Raw genomic sequence first — 14,455 nt, forward strand, 5'->3', positions numbered from 1 at the left:
ATCTTCATGCCTTATAACCCTTCTCCACTCACAACACACACTCGTACTGCTACGTGACTGATGAGCAAGCTGCAGATAGTAGACCATGAACCGCCTGCTTTCCACCAACATTCCATTCCTTAAAAACTTTTCTATTCTGAGTTCCTGTATTGAGATATCCAAGATATTCTATCTGCCTTCTCCCAGGGGCGGGATTCTCTGACCCCCGGCTAGTTCGGAGAATGGCCGGGGGGGGCGGCGTGAATCCCGCCCTGCCGCTGGCAGCCAAATTCTCCGCGCCAGTTTTCGGGCGGGGGCGGGGATTACGGAGAATTGGCTGCGGATTCTCCGGGCCCCGATGGGCCGAGCAGCCACCAGTTTTCGGCCAGTCCCGCCGCCGTGACATGGACATGGTCCATCCCGGCGGGACCTGGCTTGGAGGACGGCTAGCGGAGTCCTCGGGGGGGGGGGGGGGGGGGGCGTGGGGGGATCCAGCCGGGGGGGGGGGGGCGTGGGGGGATCCAGCCCGGGGGGGGGGGGGGGGGGGGGCACGGTGGCCTGGCCCGTGATCAGGGCCCACCGATCTGCAGGCGGGCCTGTGCCGTGGGAGCACTCTTTCCCTCCACGCCGGCCTCTGTAGGGCTCTGCCATGGCCGACGCGGAGAAGAAACCCCCTGCGCATGCGCAGGAAACATGCCGGCGGTTCTGCGCATGCGCCAACACGCGCCGGCCCACGGTGGCCCTTCGCTGCCGGTTGGCCCAGCGCCAACCCCTCCGGCGCCGGCCTAGCCTCGGAGGATTCCGCAACTTCCGGGCGGCCCGATGCCGGAGTGGTTCGTGCCGCTCTTGGCGCTGGCGTCGGGCCATCCGGCCAGTTGCGGGAGAATCCCGCCCCAGGTTAAAGTCCAACAGGTTTGTTTCAAATCACTAGGTTTCGGAACGCTGTTCCTTCCTCAGGTGAATGAAGAGGTGGGTTCCAGAAACACACACATATATATATATATATATATATATATATATATATATATATATATAGACAAAGTCAAAGATGCAAGACTTTGTTTATATAAATGTTTCTGCAACCCACCTCGTCATTCACCTGAGGAAGGAGCAGCGCTCCGAAAGCTAGTGATTTGAAACAAACCTGTTGGACTTTTAACCTGGTGTTGTAAGACTTCTTACTGTGCTCAGTCCAGTCCAATGCCAGCATCTCCACATCATTTTCCCAGGAGCACCAGGAAGAGGGAAGAAAGGAACAGCTCAGGACTGATGGAGAAACTCCTCACCATAAAGTTGAGATCAGCACATCATAAATCACCAGGCACAACTCTGATGCAATGAGGGGTAATAAATGGTTTGTTTGCCAGTTCACCTGTGAACAAGGTGGCAAACAAGTAATGCTGCGGAGGACTCAAATGAGAACCTCAAAAGTGGTGACATGCAGGATAACATTAAATGGGCATGCAGACCAAGATATTTGGTCCGTGCCTGGCCTACCTGGCAGTCACTTGTCACCATCAATGAACATGGAAGAGTCTGGCTCCAACGGGGCGGAGGGCATGGCCATGAGCTTGCCTCTCTGCAGCCTCCACTCCACATCCATGCCATCCTGCAGACCCAGTAGCACGTCCAGCCCCATGCTGGTTGCAGCCGGTGTGCACACCAGTCACCAACACCTCTTTCATCCTCGTGAGGTTGCAGCGGCAGTGTCTGGGAAATGCTGGAACCCACTAAAACATCTCCAAAAATGCTCCAGTATGCTTTCAGACAATTTGCATGAGTGAAGGCCCCAAAAATCTAAATGGGTCTGCCTTAAGAATTTCTGGTCTTCCAAATTACACTACTGCACTAATCCATCTTGCTGCTTTAAACTTCCTTTTTTCAGAGTTGATGACACAATTGCCATGGTCTGCGTTGTTCAAATTTGGGATCCTGGCATCACACTAGTTGCTTGGGCTGTGTGACATTAGCCAAATCAATGTGTTCCAGTGCAGTCAGGGTACGCACCTGCCTGTGCGCATGTCCTCGGAGAATGCAGCAGGACCAGGGAGATAGGGACAAGTGTCGTGGAAATCAGGATGTGCCTCCTAGAAGCAGTGCCATGCACAAGAAATTTGTGCCCCATGTTTTATCCACACAAAAGCTGCTCTGTAAAGACTGCATCCACAACGTGTGTTTCATGACTGAAATAAGAATGAAGTTCAGACCAGCTGAGGCATTATCTTGAATTCATGGCACAAAATACTCATCGCAATCTTTAAAAACCTTTTAACAGATCCTACAGCAGTCAATTTGTTTTTGAAAAGATGTATACCCAATGGATAACAAAAGATGCTGTGCAATCTGCTAAGCAGAAGCGGAGGACTGAATGTATTTAACCTTTCAGATAATCATAGAAAATAGCTGTTAATGATGCTCGCTTCCTCAAAATCTTTTACCAGATCGGTTATAAAAATGAACACGAATCATAATTTGTAATGACTGAAATTACAAAATGAAAGTAAAGTTAATTTTAGAACAGAAAATTACATCCACTGTCAAATCCATAAGAAAATCCAGAAGAAATTTTTCACAGCTTGTTTGAGAATTCACAATGCAGGTGTTATTGCAAGGGAGAGGTGGCAGGTTTCTACATTATCTGTAATTTTATGTTAAATGCATTGTTTTGAAGTTCATCCATTCTTGCTATTATGATGCCCAACTTATTAATAGCTCGTCTTAAGTCTAAAAGAAGAGTGTCTTTATCATAATAAAATGTCCGAAAGCACATCACAGGAACATTATCAACCAAAATAGGACAAATTTTGTGCCCCAAAATTTTAAAGGTGCATGTTATTTATAAATACCATACACTTATATGCTGGTTCAGTGCTCCCATGCTCTCATACAGCAGCTTATCTAATAACAGCGTTGCCAGATTATGCAGTGAACAGAAGTAAAATAACTTCCCCACAGTGAGAAAAAAACATTGAGCACCATCTCAACTGAGTACTCACCTTCTGATGGCTAACTTAATGCCGTTCTTGAAACACTCTGGAAACAAGGTACCACTTGCCCAAGGAATACTGCACAGCCATATAAGCCTGTGGAAAGGGAAAAAAGCAAAATTAACAGCAGTGAAAGGAAAAGTTGTAATTTTTTTTCATATATCCTTTAAACTTTCCTGACAAAAAAAAGGTGTTTGTAAAATTTCATTAAAAAGTTTGAATTAGGGGCGGCATGGTGGCGCAGTGGTTAGCACTGCTGCCTACAGCACTGAGGACCCGAATTCGATCCCAGCCCCGGGTCACTGCCTGTATGGAGTTTGCACATTATCCCCGTGTCTGCGTGGGTTTCACCCCAACAACCCAAAGGTGTGCAGGTTAGGTGGATTGGCCACACTAAATTACCCCTTAATTGGAAGAAATAATAATTGGGTATTCTGAATTTTTAAAAAAAATTTGAATTGTAAGCTGTGAAAATAACGAGACGACCAGCACTCTCAGGTTGCAGGTGTCTGGAAGCATTAGAAACAGTCGCAATTTGATATACAAGTCGAAGTCAGCAGGTAAAGAACACACAGCTTCCGTGACGCAATGACACATTTTGAAATAACCTATGTCACTGCTCTGAATGTTTGGCAAACGTAGAAAAATTTGTTTGCTAATGTTTTTCTGCAAAGATAGCAAACATTCCTTTAAAATAAACTAAGTGACTCATTCAATATCAGGACGCAGAATTAAAACAATTACACTTGATATTTCGCAGCACAGCGGTGATCAGTCTGAACTGCAGCTATTTAAACAACAGATAATGAGAAGAATTATTGGAATTCTATATTCAAAATGATACGATATAACTAATTTCATTGGTATAATTCCAACTGCAACTAAAAAGTAATTTTAGGGTTTTTTTCCCAGTTGCATAAATGGATGAAACATAGTATTTGTATTTGTTAGCTTTGTCTAACTAATTTTGACCGAACATCTATTTTGAAAATATTCCAGCACCTAACGTGTACACCTGTGTACAACAGGCTTGTCTCAGTCATCTGTAAAACGACGGATGTTGTTGACAATGCTATCAAGCAGTACATACTCAGCTGCAACCTGCTCATTGGTGCTCAGTTTGGATTCTGCAGATGGCACTCATCAGCTTACCTCATTATTGCCACGATGCAAACATGGACAAAAGTGCCGAATTCAAGAAGCAGAGCCTTTCATCCTGCATTCATCAGGACAAATGCAAGAATTTCAAACAATTGCAATTTATACTACAATTTATACAGCAGAAAGGAGTACTGACTTGCTTTCAACTTGACTCTCTTCACAGAATGGTTATAGCGCAGAAGGCGGCCATTTGGCTCATTGGCTTCCCAAACAAACATCATGATTCCTTGCCTTTTCCCTGTACCCCTGCAAATTGTTTGTATTCAATTAGGTGCCCTCATGAATGTCAAACTGAACATACCTCCACCACAGTTCCCGGCAGTGCAATTCCGACTCAAACCATTCGCTGTATGGAAACGTTTTTTCTCACATCAATTCTGCTTCTTTTGCAAATCACTTTGAATCTCTGCCCTCATTTTTGATCCATTTATGAGCGGGAACATTTTTGCCTTAGCTGCTCTGTCCGGTCCCCTCATAATATTGAATGTCTCTATCAACTGTCGTGTGAGTGTCCCTTTAAGAAATGTTTTTGTCTCATCACATGGCTTCAGTGATGGTATTGTGTGGATGGAGCTGGGCTGTGGCTCTGAGTTTTTACTTTCGCTTTGAGTTTGGACTGGTTTTGAACTGTGCAGGGTGAAAGTAGTGTCTCTCTGTCTTCATTTTAAAAGCTGATTCCAGACTGCTTGATAACTTGAAAGAGATAATTGCTTTCTGGAAGAAATTCAAAACTGTTGTTTGAAAAAGGGAACAGAGTATCAAGAACAAGTCTTATACCAGTAAGAATGTCTTGAGCTGGCCACCTTTAAAAACATTTTAACAGACCCTACAGGAGTTTCTGGTTTTACTTGGATTTTGTTATTGAATTGGAACAGTTAAGGGAGAATTCATTAAGGGTGATACATAGATTACTGTAGCTGTGTGGGGTTTTTATGTTTGTAGTAGATAAAAATTCTGTGTGTGTGTTTATAAAATGTTAATTAAATTTGTAGAATAAAGCATTTTTTTGGATTAAAAGCACCAAAGAACTCTGTTGAATAACACCTGAAAGGCAGGCTCTTATTCTCATCATAGCCAAAATCAGTAAACAGTTATAGGTCAGGTGAATTCCATAATATACTTGGTGTTTTCTAAACCCTGGCCCATAACAACTCTCGTCCTAGCTGCCTTCTCTCCAAGAAGAACAATCCCAACCTCTCCAATTGATCCTCATAACTGAAGTTTCTTATCCCTGGATTCATTCTTGTAAACTATACTACACTCTCTCCAATGCGTTCACAACCTTCCTATAGTGTGGTGTCCGGAACTGCGCGCAATATTTTAACTCAGGTCTAACTAGTGCCTTGTATAAGTTCCACAAATCTGCTCTTCTACCCTATGCCCCTATTAATAAAGCCCAGAATACTACATGCTTTATTGATTTCTCCATCAGTCCTGCTACCTATAATGATCTATGCACATATACACCCAGGTGCCACTGTTCATCCATCTGCTCCTGCAATCTCTTAAGAATTTTACCCCTTATTTTATATCGTCTGTCCAGGTTCTTCTCACCAAAATGCATCACTTCACACATATCCTCATTGAACTGCATCTGTTGGAGTTATGGGATAGGGTGGGGAGGACTGGAGAGCGGACCTGGGTAGAGTGCTCTTTCAGAGGGTCAGTGTGGACTCGATTGACTTAGTGGCCTGCTTCTGCACTGTAGGGATTCTATGTCACCTTTCTGCCCACTCCACCAAAACTTCCATATTTTTTTGAAGTTCTACGCGGTCTCTTCACAGTTTACAATACTTCCAAGTGCTGTACCATCTGAAAACTTTGAAATTGTCGCCTGCACACCAAGATCTAAATCACTAAAAATATCAGGAGAAGGCTCCCAATATCGACTCCTGGGGAACACCACTACACAACTTCCACCATCCCCCCCAAAAAATCCATGGACTCTCTGCTTCCTATGATGCAGCCAATTTTGTATCCACATTGCTACAGTCCCTTTTGTTCAATGAACTACAACTTTCGCACAAGTCTGTATCAAAGGCCTTCTGAATGTCCATCTTTACCAATCAACACCTCATCGACCCTCTGTTGCCTCCTTAAAAAACTCCAAGTCAGTTAAACACAATGTTTCTTTTAGACATCCCTGCTGGCAGAGGCTTTGCCATGGAGAAAACAACAGAGAACTTTTGGCTCGTGAGTTCCCAGATAATTCTAAAAAGGTGCAAGGCTTGAACATATTTCTTTTGTTTGCAGCCGACAGGTCGCTGCATTTGAATGTATGTCACTTTGAGCAATCATAAATAAGCCACATTACGAACTCAACTGATTAACATAAATTGTTAGTGTAAGGTTAGGGTTAGGGTTGTTCAACAGGCAGGGGTCAGTTTAGCTCAGTTGGCTGGACAGCTGGTTTGTGATGGATTGCGAGGCCAACAGCGCGCGTTCAATTACCGCATGAGCTGATTCATATCAATCTTGCCCATCACCTGAGGTATGGTGATCCTTAGGTTAAACCACCACCAGTCAGCTCTCCCCCTTAAAGGGGAAAGCAACCCATGGTCATCTGGGACTATGGCGGCTACTTACTGTTCAACAGGTGCTGTCCAATCATGGAATACCTTATGCAGCTCCAATAGCACTCAAGAAAGTTTATACAACTTGACAAAGAGCCTGGTGGTTGGCACACAGTGGCACTAGTGTGTACTGTTATCTGGTTACATTGTGTATCTTGTGTTGCCCTATTATGTATTTTCTTTTCTTTTGATGTAATGATCTGTTGAGCTGCTCGCAGAAAAATACTTTTCACTGTACCTTGGTACACGTGATAATAAACAAATCCATCCATCCTTCAACAAGATGAAGTGTAGCAATTTGTCAAGGCTCTAACAGCAACTTACAAACCCACAACTTCGTCCACCTAGAAGAATAAGGGCAGCAGACCTCAACTGATAAACTGAAATTGATTCTTACTGTAGCTATTAACAGAGATTGCTCAGCAAGTACGGTACAATTGCATCTCATACAGCTCCAACAGGCAGCACTCATGAAATTTGACACCATCCAAGACAAAGCTGCCTGCCATATTCTCCAGGTGAGAACAGCACCAAGTACAAGTTCCCCTCCAATTGACCATCTTGACTTGGAACTATACCGCCATTCCTTCAGTGTTAGTGGATCAAAATACTGGAATTCCCTTTGTAACAGCTCTGTGGGTATACCAGATGTTATACTCTGTGGGTATACCAGATGTTATACTCTGTGGGTATACCACATGTTATACTCTGTGGGTATACCACATGTTATACTCTGTGGGTATACCACATGAACTGTAATGGTTATTAAAACCTAAATTGAGAACAGATCTAAGCGATGACTGAATCAGGAACTAACCGGCAAACATTTTGCTTGTAAATCAAATTTTTATAACAGAAATATAAACCTAATCCCAAAATGTTTCTACTTGTATTAAAACAAAAGGACAATACATTAAGGTAAAAATACAAGTACTGAGTTCTCAATAGAGTGTACAGATGATTAATATTTTCTAAAACATCCTCTGAAGGAAGTTCCATCTCAATCGTCTAAGCTAAGTACAGATCATTTACATTTCAAAGTGTAGGATTTTCTGAACAAATCCTGCTTTACAGCCTGCATCAGTGACCAATCATTTCAATTTTGGAACCATGCTATTATTGTATTTTAAGGATTAAATCATGAATCTCTGCTGCGCTGCCAGAATTTCAGTCACATACATTTTATTACAGCCTTGTTCTGAAAGAAATATTACCCAGCCTTTGATCAGTATTAATATAACTTTTCCACTCAGGTTGTGTGGTTTCATCACATCATAATATATTAAGTGAGGTTACATCTCCCAATAATGTTTCATGATTATTGTAAAAGAACTGCATGTATTGTTTTGTTTAGTTCATCACAGCACACAATAAATTAACAATAAAACAAAAATGAAAATTTGGGGGATACAGGAAGAGGATGGAGATTGCAGAAATATAGAGATGTATAGTGTCTTTTTTTGAACTCTGCAAGAATTGAATCGGGGCTCAAAAATAGGAAACATAATTTCTAAATATACAGAGACCTAGGATAATGCCCTGGGGACCTGGGTTCAAATCCCACAATGGCAGATAGTGGAATTAAGGGTCTAATGAGGGCCATGAAACCATTGCCGATTGTCATAAAGAACCCATCTGGTTCAATAATGTCGTTTAGAGAAGGAAATCTGCCATCCCTACCTGGTCTGGCCTACATGTGACTCCAGATCTAGAGTAATGTGGTTGACTCTTAAATGCCCTGGGAAATGGCCCAGCAAGCCACTCAGTTCAAGGGCAATTCAGGATGGCCAGGATGAAAAGAAAATCCCTTCTGCAGGTATGTATGCTTGAAGCTCATCAATTTGGTAGTTTTCTCTTAATAAACCATAAAATGCGGACACTGCAGAAGGAGGACTTTTGGCCCATCGAGTCTGCACCAAACCTCCGAAACAGCACTCTATCTCGGCCCACTCTCGCAACTTATCCCCATAACCACACATCGATCATTATCAATCCACCTAACCTGCATCTCTTTGGACTGTGAGTGGAAACCCACGCAGACACAGTGAGAATGTGAAAACCCAACACAGACAGTCAGCAAAGGCCAGAATTGAACCCGGCACTGTGAGGCAGCAGTGCTAACCCACTGTGCCACCCGATTAAATAGCACTCGCACGTTTGGGGACAATGCAGGTCTAAATTGTTCTGCAGTTATTATCCATGTTATCAATCTGATGCCATGACTTCTTTCAGGCAACCCCACCAATTACAAAGGTACATTGGGTTGCAAACTATAGCCCAGCGCCCCGACGTATCATCAGATGGAGGAAAGAAGAATTCACGTGAAGGCCCGATTCCAGGAGTGCCCAACCAGACCACCAACGCTGGAAACGACCCAGCTCAACCTGATCCAGGATGACTCTGCCTGCGACCCAAGCCCGGACTAAAAAGCGAAGACCCGTACACACCCAAAGGTAGACCTGTACTCGCGGATCGCTGGGGCCCGACCGGATCGCAAACATGCCCACCAGGCAACCCCAAAATCACAACCAGCGCCCTGGACCCTGCCAGAGGCAACCCTGAAATCAGAACCAGCGCCCCGGCCCCCGCCAGGAGCAACCGCTTACCTTCCACAAGGTCCAACTTCGCCCATTGGATCCCAGGACCAGCCAGAAGCAGCCGCCAACCAGGAAGCAAGGGAAATGCAGCGGTCTGTAGGTGAAACTAACACAATGCGGTTTCAAGTCTCCTCTCCCCAGCATACTCCTGGCAAATGTCCAAGCGATCGAAAAGAAGCTGTCTGAGGTTAACGCTAGACTTACCTCTCATAGGGAAGTAAGAGACTGCTGTGTGCTCTGTTTCACAGAGACATGGCTCACCCCGGCCTCACCGGACTTGTGCCACCTGAAGACTTCTAAATACACCGGATGGACAGCACAGCGTCATCGGGCAAAGCGAAGGGTGGATAGGTTTTCCTCCTCATCAATTTCTCCTGGGTGTTCAGACATGGCTACTCTGGTGAACTACTGTTCCCCAAACCTAGAATACCTGACTGTGAAATGCCACTAATACTACCTTCCATGGGAGTTCACTTCAGCCATTAACATGGCGGTTTACATCCCACCCCAGGCAGAAGTGAAGAAGGCGCTTGACGAATTGTACACTGCTATAAATAACATTGAAACAGAACACCAGAGGCCTTGTTCGTCGTGGACCACTGCTACAAAAAAAATCAATGGTACCCACCGATCCATCCCGGACCACACTTCAGAAAATCGGACAATAAGACGGCGTTCCTTCTCCCGGCATACAAGCAGAAACTTAAGCCAGAAATCCGGTTAAGAAGGTCGTACAGTGCTGGTCCAAGGCAACAGAAGAGCAACTACGTGACTGCTTGGTATCAGTGGATTGATCCACATTTAAGAACTCAGTAATGAACCTAAACGAGTATGCCACCACTGTCACAGACTTCATCAGCAAGTGTTAAGACTGCGTGCCAAAGAAGGTAATACTCGTGTTCACCAACCGGAAACCATGGTTTAACCAGGAGATTGACTCCCTACTGAAGGCCATGTCTGAGGCGTTCAAGACAGGTGATCCTGACCGATAAAAGAAATCCAGGTATGACATCCGCAAAGTCATCAGGAATGCCGAGAGACAATATCCGACTAAGCTAGAGTCACAGACTAATGTCATGGACTCTCATCGGTTGTGGCAAGGCTTAAACAACATAACATGCTACAAAGCCGAGTTGAATCGCCTGCAGCAGCATACCCTTTCCCAAAGAAACCAGTGCATTCTATGCTTGGTTCAAGCTGGGGACCATCAAGCCGTGGACACACCCATGCCCACCGTCACAGCCTTCTTCAAAGTGAACCCTTGGAAAGCAACAGGTCCTGACGGGGTCCCTGGTCATGCACTCAGATCCTGCATGGACAAGCTGGCGGATGTGTTCGCGAACATCTTCAACCTCTCCCTACTCCGTTCCGATGATCTCACCTGCTTCAAGAAGACCACCATCATACACCGGTGCCAATGAAGAACCAGGCAACGTGCCTCCACGACTACCGTCTTGTGGCCTTGACATCAATCATTATGAAGTACTTTGAGAGGATTTTGAGGGGGGGTGGGGAGTGAATAGAGGCATCAGCGGCAGAGAGAATAGAGACAGAGAGAGATTGCATTCTGGGCCAGCAAAGATGGGTGCCTGAGTATTCATTGACAGACTAAGCCCTTATGCCACTGCAAAAAATGTGAAGCAGTTATCAGAGGATACGGACGAATTAAAGAAATTGATTTGAAGAATGGATTTGGATTTGTGGAGTTTGAAGATTACAGCGATGCAGAGGATGCAGTTTATGAACTGAATGGAAAAGAGTTGTGCAATGAAAGAGTGACGGTTGAGCATGCCAGAGCACGCAATAGGGGAGAACGAGGGGGACATTATCAATGTCGCTTTAGCCAGAGCTATCAATGCAGTGGAGGAAGAAATGGGCCTCCAGTTCGTACAGAAAACAGAGTAATTGTTGAAGCCTTGTCTTCCAGAGTTGGCTGGCAGGATCTGAAAGATTTCATGGGACAGGCTGGAGAAGTTACCTTTGTGGATGCACACAGGCACCAAATGAATAAAGGATTTGTTGAATGTGCCTCCCACAGTGACATGAAGAATGCTCTTGAGAATCTCTCTGGTACAGAGCTGAATGGAAGAAAGATCAAGGTGGTTGAAGAACGTAAATAACGCAGGTCTCGTAGCAGATCTCGTTCTCGCAGTCGAAGCTCTTCTAGATCTCGCTCCAGGGGGCGCACGTCCTATAGTCGCTCCAGGAGTAGGAGCCGCAGCAAATTCCTATCTGAGTTCCTTCCAAGGAGCAGAGAGACCATTCCTCTATGGCATCTGGGGATCATGTAAGATGATGCACAAGTTCACCATCTAGTGAGAGTACAGACTAAGCATGTTAATATGGACTTTTACTTGAGTGAGTGAAAGATGTAAAGGAATGAATTAGAAAGAAATGCAAATATTAAATTTGTCAAAACTGCAATACTTGCATTTACTGAGCTTTATTCATTTAACTTGTCACATGCAGAGTTGCATTGCTTAATTATTTCTTGGATTAAAGTGGTTTCTTTAGCAATGAGTCCAATTTTTAAAAAACTTTTGGTATTAAATATAATGGTGAAATTACATTTCTCTTATGTACCCCTTCAAAATAAAGATTGTACATAGTTAGTAAAAAAAAAAAAATCATAGAATTTACAGTGCAGAAGGCGGCCATTCGGCCTATCAAGTCTGCACCGGCCCTTGGAAAGAGCACCCCACTTAAGCCCCGCACCTCCACCCTATCCCCTTTATCCCCGTTACCTTTTTGAACACGAAGGGCAATTTAGAATGGCCAATCCACCTAACCTGCACATCTTTGGACTTTGGGAGGAAACCGGAGCACCCGGAGGAAACCCACGCACACACGGGGAGAACGTGCAGACTCCGCACAGACAGTGACCCAAGTCGGGAATCGAACCTGGGACCCTGGAGCTGTGAAGCAACTGTGCTAACCACTGTGCTACCTAATGAAGTGCTTCGAGAGGTTGGTCATGAGACACATCACCTCCACACTACCAGAATGCCTTGATCCACTACAATTCACATATGCCACAACCGGTCCACATCAGATGCTATCTCCCTGGCCCTACACTCATCCCTAGAGCATCCCGACAAGAGGACTCCTTTGTCAGATTCCTATTCATTGAATACAGCTCCGCCTTCCACACCATATTCACAGCCAAGCTCCTATCAAACCTCCAAAACCTAGGTCTTGGCTCCTCCCTCTGCAACTGGATTCTCAACTTCCTGACCCATAGACCACAGTCAGTAAGGTTAAACAACAACACCTCCACCACGATAATCCTTAATAGCGGGCCCACAAGGCTGCATACTTAGCCCCCTACTATACTCCCTATATACAGACAGCTGTGTGGCAAAATTTGGCACCAACTCCATCTACAAGTTTGCTGATGACACAACATAGTGGGTCAGGATCTCCAACAACGATCAGTCAGAGAACAGGGGGGAGACAAAGAACCTAATAGAGCGGTGCAACGACAACAATCTCTCCCTCAATGTCAGCAAAACTATGGAGCTAGTCATTGACTTTAGGAAGCAAAGTATCGTACACACCCTTGTCTGCATCAATGGTGCCGATGGTTGACAGCTTCAAATTCCTAGGTGTGCACACCCCCAACAATCTGTCCTGGTTGGTCGACACTACGACCAAGAAAGCACAACAGCGACTATACGTCCTCAGGAAACTTAGGAAATGTGGCATGTCCACATTGATTCTTACCAACCTTTACGGATAGACCATAGAAAGCATCCTTTCTGGCTGCATCACAGCCTAGTATGGCAACTTCTTGGCCCAAGACTGTAAGAAATTAAAGAGAGTCGTGAATACAGTCCCATCCATTGACTCGGTCTATACTTCCCGCTGCCTTGGGAAAGCAGGCAGCATAATCAAAGACCCCTCGCACCCAGTTTATTCACTCTTCCAACTTCTTTCAAAAGTCTGAGAACACGCACTAACAGATTCAAAAACAGCTTCTTCCCTGCTGTTACCAGACTCCTGAATGACCTTCTTATGGACTGAACTGACTTCTTCACATATCTTCCCGACTGCGTAGTATTTCACTGCTGTATGCCTGTTTATGTATTTACATTGTGTATTTATGTATACCCTATGTTTTTGTAATAATATAATAATAATAATAGCTTGTCACAAGTAGGCTTCAATAAAGTTACTGTGAAAAGCCCCTAGTTGCCACATCCCGGCGCCTGTTTGGGAGGCAGGTACGGGAATTCAACCCGCGCTGCTGGCCTTATTCTGCCTTACAAGCCAGCTGTTTAGCCCACTGTGCTAAACCAGCCCCTGTGCGTATTTATGAATGCCCTATGGTTTTTTTTCATGTATGGAATGATCTGTTTGAAAAGTACGGAGAGCGCAAGTTACATTCGCTCCACACAAGTGGCAAGCAATGACCATCTCCTACAAGAGGGGATCTAACCCCTCCCTCGGTGGCATTACCATCACTGAATCCCCCACAACCAACATCCTGGGGGTTACCATTGATCAGAAACTGAACTGGACTCACTACTTTAATATTGTGGCTACTAGGGCAGGTCAAAGACTAGGAATCCAATGACGAGTAACTCACCTCCTGACCCTCCAAACGCCTGTCCACCATCTATAAGGCACAAGTCAGGAATATATTGGAATACTCTCCACTTGCCTGGATAAGTGCAGCTTCAACAACATTCAAGAAGCTCGACACCATCCAGGACAAAGCAGCCTGTTTGATTGCTCCCCCTTCTATAAACATTCAAACCCTCCACCACTGATGAACAATGGCAGCCGTGTGCACCATCTACAAGGTGTAGAGCAGCAACTCACCAAGGTTCCTCCAACAGCACCTTCCAAACCCACAATCACTACCATCTAGTAGGACAAGATCAGCAGATACCTGGGAACCACACCGCCTGGAGGTTCCCCTCCAAGTCACTCACCACCCCAACTTGGAAATATATCGCCGATCCTTCACTGTCACAGGGGCAACATCCTGGAATTTCCTCCCTAACAACGCAGTGGGTGCACCTACACCTCAAGGACTGCAGCGGTTCAAGATGTCAATTCATCACCACCTTCTGAAGGACAGCTAGAGATGGGCAATAAATGCTGGGCTAACCAGCAATGCCCACATCACATAAATGAATTTTTAAAAAATACT

At 44.9% G+C, this 14,455-nt stretch overlaps 1 protein-coding gene and 1 pseudogene across 3 annotated transcripts in view; one reads left to right on the forward strand and one right to left on the reverse strand.

Moving 5' to 3' along the window:
* gpr63 (G protein-coupled receptor 63) overlaps positions 1-14,455 on the reverse strand; it is a 202,762-nt gene that overhangs the window by 65,238 nt on the left and 123,069 nt on the right. For all 3 annotated transcript variants that reach the window (XM_072499577.1, XM_072499575.1, XM_072499576.1), the window contains one exon: positions 2,976-3,062. The gene's annotated coding sequence lies outside the window, so the exon portion shown is untranslated. The remainder of the gene's footprint in view (positions 1-2,975; positions 3,063-14,455) is intronic.
* On the forward strand, positions 10,879-11,629 carry LOC140411718 (serine/arginine-rich splicing factor 5 pseudogene; annotated as a pseudogene).

Source organism: Scyliorhinus torazame, chromosome 4 (assembly GCF_047496885.1).
Source record: "Scyliorhinus torazame isolate Kashiwa2021f chromosome 4, sScyTor2.1, whole genome shotgun sequence".
In the NCBI taxonomy this organism is placed as follows: domain Eukaryota; kingdom Metazoa; phylum Chordata; class Chondrichthyes; order Carcharhiniformes; family Scyliorhinidae; genus Scyliorhinus; species Scyliorhinus torazame.